This window comes from Sus scrofa, chromosome 1 (assembly GCF_054392235.1).
Source record: "Sus scrofa isolate SSC_HxYL_T2T_F1_AM1 chromosome 1, Sscrofa_HxYL_maternal_Yorkshire_Landrace_v2.0, whole genome shotgun sequence".
NCBI lineage: Eukaryota > Metazoa > Chordata > Mammalia > Artiodactyla > Suidae > Sus > Sus scrofa.
The window spans coordinates 29472098-29483286 of NC_139383.1; the positions used below are offsets into that span (position 1 = coordinate 29472098).

Here is an 11189-nt window from a genome sequence, read left to right on the forward strand (position 1 = left end):
TACTCTAAATTTGGATTTCCTAATTCCATTGCATATCTTATGAAAATAGTCGGGACAATGTAAGTAATCATCCTCTTTGCTGATGTTTCAAGAAGGAAAAGATTCTGAAGTGATTCCTCTGACCAGAGCTTGTGTTGGACATGGTTGCACACCTTCCAGCATTTCCCTTGGTAAACTCAGAGATGCAGAGCAAAGCGACTTCCCATGCTGCCTGCTCAAACAGAGTAGTCTTTCTCGGCATTCGGAAGGAAAAATCACTACTTCTGGAGTCTTCCTTCAGCTTTGACCTTCGCATTACCTTGTAAGAGACTATATCTTCTATTATTCATAGCAATGGAGAGCAGCATTAGAGTTAAAATGTACAGCTGTCCCAGGAACAAGAAGCAGATGCACCTGGGACCAGATAAAAGTGCCATCTGCCTGGACTCAAACTGTATAGAAGAGAAAGGACAGTCATCCCCCATCTCCTCCTGTCTATGAACCAGTGGTTTGAGGGGAACGATGAATAAAATATACTTATGTTCCCTGTGCAAATTGGAAGGTAATTAGTTTAGGTGATTTTTTTTTTTCTTTCTTTCTAGGGCTGCACCCGCAGCATATGGAAGTTCCCAGGCTAGGGACTGAATCAGAGCTGCAGCTGCTAGACTGCGCCACAGCCAAAACAATGCGGTATCCACATCTGAGCCACATCTGAGACCTACTCCACAGCTCACGGCAACGCTGGATCCCCAACCCCGATCGAGGCCAGGGATTGAACCCGCATCCTCACAGATACTAGTCAGGTTATTAACCTGATGAGTCACAATGGGAACTCCAGAGTTGGAGTCTTAATGAACTCAGCAGGTGCATGTCCCCACTTGGGACCCACTGAAGCGACCCACTCTTTTCCGTTGCTATCTTGTCCACTCACTTGACCCAAAGCAGAAATACCAGATGTTTAAACAAAGCAAACATCTTTAAGAGTCAAAGACAATTTTAGAAGCATTACTAAAATTAAAACTCTCACCTTCTAAAAAAACACTTTTCTCAAGATCGCTCCTCTATAATTGCATCCACCTCTCAGGACATTGGGGTGGGGTTTCCCCTTACTTACTCCTCAAGCATCTTTCATGCACCCTTAAAATGAACCAAGTTTATGACATTCCTTCTAAAACTATGGACTTCAGCAGGCCTGTGACTTACACAGGCCACTAAGGTCCACTTGCAAGTGGCAGAGATGGCATTTCCTGATCCGATTTGTAGCTCCACTTTCACACTAATATGAGCTACAAACAGATGGATCCTCTAACTAGGGGACTTATTGAAACAACCCATCATAGAGGAGGCAGTTGGGTGTGATGAATAAGATCACAGCACGGAGCTAGATTCCCTCTGTTCCAATCCCAGCTCCAGTTAGAAGAGCACCTGGCAAGCGTTGGATAAATACCCGCTATCATTATGTGAGTGTAAATAATATCTGGAATTATTCAGAATGCTGTTGCCTTGTGAATGTGAAGAGTGATTTGTCATGATCAGCCTAGTGCCTAATATAGATTTACAGGCAAGAAAGGTAACATTTACGCTTAAGAGTTCCAAGATCATTTACACTGGGCAGGAAGAGAAATCAAGATTTTTTTGGTGCTTCTTCCTTCTCTTCAATCTCCTGACTTTATACATTGGTTTATTTCATCTGAGCATCTTGAATTGCTCAGAAAATTGATAGTGATTTCCAAGTGGTTCATTTCTCCCTGTTATTTCACTTGACTGTCGCAGTTCTCTTTTCCTACTGCAAATATTTGTCAGGCATCATTGTTAATTTCCTTCTTTAAAATGATGGTGGTGGGGTTTCCATCATGGCTCAGTGGAAATGAATCTGACTAGTATCCATGAGGACACAGTTTCCGTCCCTGGCCTCACTCAGTGGGTTAAGAACCCAGCGTTGCCATGAGCTTCAGTGTAGGTCATAGACACGGCTCAGATGTGGTGTTTCTGTGGCTGTGGTGTAGGCCAACAGCTGCACCTCCTATTTGACCCCTAGCCTGGGAACTTCCGTATGCGATGTGTGCAGACAAAAAAAAAAAAAAAAAAAATGATAGTGGAATGGAGGAGTTGACATGAACTCGTTTCCATGAAATTGTATGGCTATAACAAATAGAATTAAGGGCTCAAATGAGCTATAAACAGATAGGCAGAGATTTTTAGCATCGACATTTCTCATTTGAATAATATGCTAATTGCAATACGGTCTTTTTTTGTTCAAAGTTACTTAGAATAGCTCTCAGTAAATTTGGATCATTGAGAACAGTACTCCTTGAGTGACTAGCTGTTCTGTGTTGTAAGTCAGCCCGGGAGTGGCGTCCTGCACTGGGTATGCTAGTGTAGCTTTGGGAATCATTGCCAGGCTGGTTAATTTGGTCCATATATTAATAAGATGAGAATCCTACTTTGAAAAATGCCAAAACTTACAAAAAAGAGGGAGATCTTTACCATCGTATCAGGTGTAATTTTCCTTAAAATTGTGTGTTCTTAGGTGTTTTCTTAAAACACGTCCATATTTTCTTTGAAATTTACAAAATAAGGTTTTAATTTTTTAAGTGGTAAGGTAATGAAGGTGATATCTAAAGAAACAGAAGGAGTTCCTGTCTTGGCTCAGTGGAAACGAAATCTGACTAGGAACCATGCGGTTGCGGGTTTGATCCCTGGCCTTGCTCAGTGGGTTAAGGATCCGGCATTGCCGTGAGCTGTGGTGTAGGTCGCAGACGCAGCTGGGATTCCGCGTTGCTGTGGCTCTGGCATAGGCCAGCGGCTACAGCTCCGATTTGACCCCTAGCCTGGGAACCTCCACATGCCACAGGAGCGGCCCTAGAAAAGGCAAAAAGACAAGACAAAAAAAAAAAAAAGCACCCTAGACGTGTTGGTAAGGATTAAATGAGATTTTATATAATTTTATATATAAATTTTATAAATTTATATAACTAAGTACTATACTTAAGTGTGCCATGATAAATGCCATACACAGCATTTGGCCATACATAGTTAATGTCTCATAAAAGTTCATAAAATAGATCTATTTTCTTGTCTGCCTACTTTGAAGAGTTATTATTAGGAATAGATTTAAAATATTTAAAGCATCTAGTACATAGTGAATGCTCCATAAATTATAGGAGTTCCTGGTATTTCTTCCAGATAAACATTTTATATTTTACATCATTCATTCTTTCATCAAATATTATTACTGTGAGCCAGTGGTTTAAGGGAGCCACTTATGGTTCCTGTCCAGGTCTAGAGGCAATGGGTTTGAAGGAGTCTGAGTGTGACAGACAGAGCGAGGTCAGGAGTTTGGGGCTAAGTAACAGGTAGACAGTGGTGCCATTGACTGAGCCGGGAAGGACTGAGGATGACAAGAAGCCTCTGGGATAGGGGATGACAGGAATGAGGAATTCTGTTTTTCATATGCTAAGTTTGAGATGCTCATGAAACATTCAAGTGAAAGACCATAGAGATGGTTGAATATATGAGACTAGAGACGATATTTGGCCAAAGAAAATAAGGGGTTCATCATCACATGTACACAGCATTCAAAACAAGAGAAGTGGATGCAGTGCTGAAAAACGTGTATAGAAAGAAAAGAGAGTCCCAAACTGAGGAGGCTCTGAGGAGTCCCAACATTTAGAACTTGGTGGAGAACAAGCAGTTCAATAATACCCAGGAAGCCACTGCCATTGTTGGATGGCTTAAATGTTTAGGATGTTTCATTTTGAACCTGCCTCTGTGGAATTTCAAAATATTGGCCTTTTAAAGCAGCATAGAGCAAGTTTGTTCCTTCAAGTAGATGAGGAAGGCTCCCTGCATATCTTCTATTGGATTTTTCTTCTTTAGCCTAAAAATACCTACATGTCTTGGATCGTGACTCAGAAGCAGACATCCCCCAAACCCTACTCTCCCAGCTTGACCCACAAGCCACCTGAAGGACTCCGAAGCAAATATGCAGTGAGATGGAGTAAAAGGAAAACAAATGAATTACTTTCAAAATCCACTGCTGTGGTCTTAATGAATCATGACTCTGGCTATAACAGAGCAGGCGTACAAAGCATGGGAATTATCTTTTAGAAAAAAACCATAAAGCTAAGAAGGAAGATTCTACATTCAGTTGTGCTTCTAGTAGCTTTAAATATAGAGTGAGAAGGCATTCTCTGGTAATATAAAAACCACTACAAAATAGTTGGACTTCTGCTGGAATTAAGATGGACTGTTCATATTTCTTCCTTGAGTTCATGACACCAGCCAACTCAGATGTCTTTGTCTGGTCCTGGTTTGGGTTTCACGACTCTGATTTAGTACATTGCTTACTCAGCCGTGGAATCTTATATTTGGACATCCATTAATTGAGCTTGACTTCACCCCAAGCCCTGCCTTCAACTCTATTCTGGAAACAACCTTTACCTACTATTTCTGTGGTGCTGACCCCAGGTTTTGGTTATGCTGTATCTTGCTATGTCTAGAGAAAGCCGTATGCAAAACAGGTACTGTAGATTAAAAATTTCAGCCATTAGACAAAGGTTGAATTTTCATCTTCTGGGCAGAGCTCGAGATTTATCTGTGTTGGATTTTTTAGACACCTCTGTATATTTAACAGTGCTGTGAAACCTCATAATTTTTTGACCAAGAAGCAGTGACTAGCTAAATCAGACTTTTCCAGCCTGGCAGGCCTGTGAGGTGTGATCTCCAACTAGGTATAGGTGGTTCTACTCAAGGGACCTTGACTCAGAGCTGAATTTACTTCCCTTTATGATGCTAACCATCACCCAACCATAGGACCATAAACAGGGCTTCCTTTTCCTGCGGCTCTTCCCAGTACTTTTCTAAGACCCTCTCTCATTGGCAACCTCCTCCCAAGGACATCTTCTACCTCCTTCTCCTCTAAGCAATGGTTTTTCAAACCTTGCCCACTTCGGAATAATCAGAGAGCTTTAAAAATATAGGATATATGGGATATTCTTTAGGAGATTCCATCTGGTAGGTCTCAGGTGGGGCCAAAACTCCACATTTTCTAAATTTCTTTCTAAAGTTTTCTAAATCTGAGTGTTTAGATTCGGAACCACACTTCCAAAGAATCTAGGTTGGAATCATGAGGTCCTGGCCTCATGGGCCATATCCACTCTCTGGTATTACTCTATCTGGCTACCACCATCCAGTAGTGAGTTGGCCAGTTTGCTCCCACTCTGACCAGTACATTCTTCAAGCTATTCTCATTCTCAGGTCTTAAGGGTCTTACTGGTTACTAAAGATTATCTGATCCAAATAATCCTTTGATTCGCTGTTTTTCGGGGGGCTTTTTTGCTTTGTTTTGTTTTGTTTTGCATATGGAAGTTCCCAGGCTAGGAATTGAATCAGAGCTATAGTTGCAGGCCTACACCACAGCCACAGCAACGCCAAATACAAGCTGCATCTGCAACCTACACTGCAGCTCATGGCAATGTCAGATCCTTAACCTACTGAGCGGGGCCAACGATTGAACCTTCGTCCTCTTGGACACTAGTTGGGTTCATTACAGCTGAGCCAAGGAACTCCCATGATTCTCTGATCTTAATGACCGAAATTATTTTAATTTGGTGTCTATGGTTTGATATGGGGTAAGGTAGCAGAGACTACACTCATCAAATATCCATGCTCTGCAGACATTTTCCAGCTCCCCATCCCCCCTATCATTTACTAGTTCTGTCCAAGGGATTGGGAAATGTAGAGACCATATAGTTCCTGGGATGAGGGCGTTGAAGACTGGTGTGACTTTACATCCCTCTCCTCCTCTATAGCAGCAACCTTGGAAGACCCATGTTGAGATGGCATCATCACTAGATGGAGGACACCTGCAACACTGAGTCATGGATGGTGGGGAGTCCCCACTAGTCTCTACGAGAGCAGTAATTTTTTTTTTCTAAGCCACAGAGATTTCAGGGTTGAATTGTTTTCAAAGCATAGCCTACCTTGTCCAGGACCGAATAGAAAGAGCAGCTTCTGAGAAAAGTGCTGCCAAGAGAACTAAGCCATGGAGTTCCCCTTATGGCTCAGCATGTTAAGAAATGACAGTGTCCATGAGGATGCAGGTTCAATCCCTGGCCTCAATCAGTGGGATAAGGATCTGGTGTTGCCATAAACTGTGGCATAGGTCATAGATGCAGCTTCGATCTGGTGTTGCTTTGGCTGTGGGCATAGACCTTAGCTGCAGCTCTGATTTGACCCCTGGCCTGGGAACAGCCATGAGAGAAAAGAAAAAATGAGAGAACTAAGCCCAAGCCATTGTGACCCATCTTCCTAATTTCTTGCTCTCTTTCTCTTCCAAATAGCACATTGGATGCACATACTGGGCACCATGGAGGGAAAATCATGCTAGTTACATAGGTTGAAACAGCTATGCTTAACAGTGAAAAAAACGTAGTTCCCACTTAAACTGTGATTGACATTGTAGAAGAGTCATTTTCATTCATTTTTTAAATGCCTTTAATGTTTTCCTTAACTCTCATACATTCTATACTAAAAGGGGCAAATTCAGGTGGGAAATTAAAATGCATGCAGTAGGCAGATAGAAAATATCTGGGCAACTTGGAACTTGCCCTTGGAACAGAACACATGGAAGAAGGCTTAACCACCTGAAGGCATTCAAAGCAAATCAAAAACGATAGCTCTAACTTAAATAAGAGTCTGCAGCCCATTCATCAATCTGCCCTGGAAGCTACAGCCTGAAGCTCTTGCTGGGCTGTAACTCTTGTCGGGTCCGACAAGAAATTTTAGTATACACATAAAATACTATACAGCTATTAAAAATGTGATGTGAAAAAACAGTAGCTGGGTGATCCTGTCATAGCTCAGTGGAAACGAATATGACTAGCGTCCATGAGGTCACAGGTTCAATCTCTGGCCTTGCTCAGTGGGTTAAGGATCCGGTATTGCCATGAGCTGTGGTGTAGGTCACAGATACGGCTTGGATCTGGTATTGCTATGGCTGTGGTGTAGGCTGATGGCTACAGCTCTGATTTGACCCTTAGTCTGGGAAGCTCCATATGCCATAGGTGCGACCCTGAGAAGACACACACACACACACACACACACACACACACACACACACACAAAACCAAAACCAAAACCAAAAAAAAAACAGTCTCTGGAAATAAAAATAATAAATTCACATGGATATTTGGAAAGTAGATGGATTTGGAAAGTGTTCTGCTACATGAAATAAGTAAGACAGAGAAAGACTGACACTGTATGAGATCTCATATATGTGGAACCTAAAAAAATACAACTAGTGAATATAAAAAAAAGAAGCAGCCACAGATATAGAAAACGACCTAGTGGTTATCAGAAATCCCTTGGTGGTTCTCAGGTTAAGGATCTGGTGTTGTCACTGCTGTGGCTCTGGTCGCAGCTGTGATGGGGGTTTGATCCCTGGCCCCGGAATTTCCACATGCCGTGGGCATGGCCAAAAAAAAGAAAAAGAAAAAACTGGTGGTTACCAATGGGGAGAGGGAAGTGGGGATGAGCAATATCAATGTAGGGAAATAAGAGATGGAAACTATTAAGTATAAAATTTGCTACAAGGGTATATTTTACAACATGGGGAATATAGCCAATATTTTGGGGGGTGCTGCACCTATGGCATGCAAAACTTCCCAGGCCAGGGATCAAACCCATGCCATAGCAGCAACCCAAGCCACTGCAGTGACAACACCAGATCCTTAACCTGTGAACTACTGAGGAATTCCTGATAACCTCTAGGTTGTTCTCTATATCGGTGGCTGCTTCTTTTTACCCAGTGGTAATGCTGCATCCTTAATGCATTCTGCCACAAGGGAATCCCAAGCCAATATTTTATCATATTAATAATATAAATGGAGCATAAGCTTTAAAAATTATAAATCACTTTCTTGTATGCCTGTAACTTATGTAATATTATACATCAACTCTACTTCAATAAAAAATAAAATAAAATTGTAAGTCTGTCATAGTATGGTACCACTTTTGTAAAAGAAAATATGTAGAAAAAAAAAAAGAGTAGAAATAGGGTACCTATACCTAGTTAATATTCACTCCTGGTCAACACAATGGATATCTCTGAGTTATAGGATTGTGGGTAATTTTTATTGCCTCCCTTTTATTTTTGTATATTTTCTGTATTTTCTAAAGTAAAAATATATTGTTTCAGTCATCAGGGGAAAATGTTATCTTAAAACTCTATATTTAGAAATAAAGAGCAAATACATAAATATATTAGCAATGGGATTTTTCTGACATTTTAATTCTAACCATGTAACTTATAATACAATACAGTGTGTGTAAAAATGTATTTGAAGTTCGGTAACAGTTTTACTAAATTATATACAAACCAACCTGGAACTGTCATTCATTTACAAATTCTAGTTAAGTTGAAACATACATCTCTATCATCCTTTACATATTTCAGAAAGAAATTGTGCCCATCTTAATGATTATCATAACTGCCTTGCAACAGAGAACAAATCACCACTTAAAAACATACCACCATGGGCATAAGTTGTAACAGGCAACCAAAAAGTGCCTATAATTTTTAATTATCACAACCAGAAGAGTGCAAATAATTAAGAAGAATTTTTCTTCTCCAACTTTTTTCCACTGTTTATTCATTGGAACGGCTTGGCAAGCTGTGAGCTCACAACTGGCCTGAGACGGGTTCATTAAACGCTAATCTGATTAGGGCTTTTTGTTTCTTTGTTCTCTGTGTCCTCAGGTGGCGATTTTGGCTGAACATTACAAATTTTTTGCCCCATGTCAGGTACAGAAACATAACTTTGTCTGTGTATTACATAATGAGAACATAATACGCAGGCTTTAATCTGAAAAAGGCAACTTTAGTTAACAGTTTCACTTTTGTTCAAACAATTTTCATCAAAGAATTTTACGCATATGTAGCAAAGCACAAGGCATGAATTTATAGATGGGCAGCCAGCCAGATGTGTGTATAATTTCCCAGAGCCATTATCACACAGGAGTAAGTTGCTTTTTAAAAATTATTTTAAAATTGTCCTAAATGTCATTTATCTCAACAAATTAAAGGTTGATTTAATGTAATTTGGAGTCAGAGAGTAAGCTGGGTAGAAAACACAGCAAGGAAGTTCGCTTGTCAGGAAAGGGGATTACAAACCTAGGACTGGTTAGATAAGAAGAATCACAAAACCACCTGGCTTTAAATTAGATATGAAATATAATTAAGACTCCAGCAAAATCTTGAATTTTTTTTTGTCCACAGCCACAGCATACAGAGGTTCTCAGGCCAGGGATCAACCCATGTCACAGCAGTGACAATGGCATATCCTTAACTTGCTGAGCCATCAGCGATCTCCAAAATCTTCAATACTGAAAAGCAAGGATGAAGCATCCTGCTCTGCTGATGGGCAGAAAAGATAATGGAGAACAATGGCCAGTAACTAGATTCTAGCCCAAGAGTCACTGCTGGATTACCCCATAGGCGTAAGTAAATAAATAGCAGATATTTTTCCACTTTCATGAGTTTACTCAGAATTTTACTTTTATTATTTTTATTTTTTGTCTTTTGTCTTTTTAGGGCAGGATATGGAAGTTCTCAGGCTAGGGGTTGAACTGGAACTACACCTGCCAGCCTATACCACAGCCACAGCAATGCGGAATCCAAGCTGCATCTGCAAACTACACCACAGCTCATAACAACGCCAGATCCTTAATCCACTGAGCAAGGCCAGGGATTGAACCTGCATCCTCATGGATACTAGTTAGGTTCATTAACCACTGAGTCATGATGGGAACTCTGTACTCAGAATTTTATAATCAAGAAACCACCTAAAAATTGCATTTTTGTTATGTGCTTCATGGTTTAGGGGGTCTAAAAGTCTTATTTTGGTTCTGGCAACAACTCAGGTGAATATGGAATCAAAATGAAGACATAGATCAGGGTAGGTTCCTAGACTTTAGCATACTCTGTGTGAGACATGGATGCCTATGGAAGAGGGTAGGCTTAAGGCTCTGGAAAGTTCTAGAAAGGAGGTTTCTCACATTTAGTCTTCACACATCTTTCCCCACAGTGTGTCACCAACTGGACGCACAGCCTCCAGCTGCTAGAGTAGCATCTGGTTTACTGCAGACATGGGCTACACCAGGAGGGAATCTAATTCCAACTGGTCTGGTAATATTACCACTGTGGAAGGTGTTTGGTTCCTTTCTTAGAAGCTGAGTATGAAAAATGTCTGCCAGACTGGCTCTCAACCTGTGAAGGTTGGGCAGCATCATATGATCAAAACAGGCACTATGACAGGAGAGTCTCAAATTTGATCTGAGGACCACTTCCTCAAGTCTGTAATGATACTGGCATGAACTGTCCTCAGATGAGAGGAGCCAACACATTTTATTTCAAAATCTACAGAGGCATACCTGTGTTTCCCATCGCTGTAATATGACTCCAGTTTCTAAGTTGACGATGCAGCAGCGAAAGAAACAGAAAACCCCTCTCTCTCTTAAGCTTCCGACCACTGTGGACTTGAAACAGAGATCAAAGAAAGCCTCGCAGGCTCACTCTTTTTTAGTTTTTTGGTGTTCAACATCCTCTCCTAACGTTAACAAGCTTAGTTCCGTGAGGCTCCTTCTGGGCCAAAAGATAAGACTTTCTTTCCCCCAAATCATATTTTCTCCAATATTTTTCAAAGCGGAGGTATAAGCCTTTTTTAATCGAATTATGCAAATTTTGCCCTCACTCCAAAGGGTTTTGGAACTAAACACCTCTTTGAAGAGTCATTGTATTTGCAGTGTCCACATTAGGAAAGGAAAACAGGGAACTGCAGGCAGTGAGGGGGACAATGATGACACCGCAAACTCAGGTTTTATTTGTCCCCAAAGTTATTCTGTGCAAATTCACAGCAGCCTCTGCTTCCAAAAGGTCAGACTCGCTGGAATGAAAATGCTGACTGGTCAGGAGGGGATTATCCTCTTGGCCAAGTAGAAGCCCAGCTCGAATGCACCTCACTCCAGATTTGAACTGTCTGAAGGATGGAATAAAAACATCTAAGGCACAAGCCAGGGCGAGGAACAGTGAAGCAAAAACACTTGCATCTCTCCCCAAACTGAGATGCAAACGTACATTTGGGAAAAAAATAAAAAACAAAACAAACAAACAAACAAAAACCCTAAAACAAGCCTGGCTTTGGGAGAAA

At 41.0% G+C, this 11189-nt stretch overlaps 1 long non-coding RNA gene across 1 annotated transcript in view; it reads right to left on the reverse strand.

The window, feature by feature from the left end:
• The window catches only part of LOC110260032 (uncharacterized), a 64494-nt gene extending 53981 nt beyond the window's left edge, over positions 1 to 10513 (reverse strand). Inside the window, exon 1 of the long non-coding RNA XR_002342781.2 lies at positions 10414 to 10513. This is a non-coding gene — a long non-coding RNA (uncharacterized LOC110260032). The remainder of the gene's footprint in view (positions 1 to 10413) is intronic.
• Between the last annotated feature and the right edge of the window lie 676 nt (positions 10514 to 11189).